The sequence below is a fragment of the Dermochelys coriacea genome, chromosome 1 (assembly GCF_009764565.3).
Source record: "Dermochelys coriacea isolate rDerCor1 chromosome 1, rDerCor1.pri.v4, whole genome shotgun sequence".
Classification (NCBI taxonomy): Eukaryota; Metazoa; Chordata; order Testudines; family Dermochelyidae; genus Dermochelys; species Dermochelys coriacea.
Genome location: NC_050068.2, coordinates 315,632,940 through 315,633,857, shown reverse-complemented (window position 1 = coordinate 315,633,857; position 918 = coordinate 315,632,940). Strand labels below are relative to the sequence as shown.

The window sequence follows — 918 nt, the reverse complement described above, 5'->3', positions numbered from 1 at the left end:
GGTTCGTATATGAGGATATACTGAGCCAATCTATCCTCTAGGTCCGAAATAGTGCAGACTTCAGCTAGGGCTTGTTTAATCCAAGGACTGTGCCCAAATTTTTGAAGGATTTGTTTAAAAGGCGTAATTTTTTTTTCCCCAAACAAAAGGTGAGGTTGGAGTTCCTTCTGACTCCATTCCTCCCTCTGGTACTGGCTTACCCCGTTTTCTTTTAAACATCTTAACACGAATATTTCAGTCTCTTTGTCACTCCTTAGTATTACTTAGGAAGTGACACAGCCTAGATTCTGAAATCATAGCTTATCAAATTTCCTCGTCACATCTGGCACAGGTCAGCAAGTGACACAGCCTAGATTCTCTGAACCTGCTACTCCTTATTCCAGCAAGTAGCTTAGCCTGGCCCTTAGGCCTTCTTGCTGCCCCTGATGCCTCAGTGAGCAATAGGACTTAGGTTTAGTAATCGTAGCTTAATCTATGCGTTTTTCCTCTGCTACCTTCCCGGAGGCCAGCAGGTCCCCTGCTACCTTCCCGGAGGCCAGCAGGTCTGGTTAACCCGTTTTTCCCTGCTACCTTCCCGGAGGCCGGCAGGTCTGGTTAACCCGTTTTTCCCTGCTACCTTCCCGGAGACCAGCAGGTCTGGTTAACCCGTTTTTCCCTGCTACCTTCCCGGAGACCAGCAGGTCTGGTTAACCTGTTTTTCCCTGCTACCTTCCTGGAGGCCAGCAGGTCTGGTTAACCTGATTAAATTAAGCTAAGATTACTAAAAACATTTAATCTTAGCTTAATTTATACACTTTCCCCTGCTACCTTCCCGGAGGCAAGCAGGTCCCCTGCTACCTTCCCGGAGGCCAGCAGGTCTGATTAACCTGTTTTTCCCTGCTACCATCCCAGAGGCCAGCAGGTCTGGTTAACCCAATA

At 47.8% G+C, this 918-nt stretch overlaps 1 long non-coding RNA gene across 1 annotated transcript; it reads right to left on the bottom strand.

The window, feature by feature from the left end:
- Positions 1–478: 478 nt before the first annotated feature.
- On the bottom strand, positions 479–918 carry LOC122457831. The gene is made up of 2 exons (XR_006277506.1): positions 808–918; positions 479–616 (listed from the first exon to the last, which is right to left on the bottom strand). It is a non-coding gene; the product is annotated as an uncharacterized LOC122457831 (long non-coding RNA).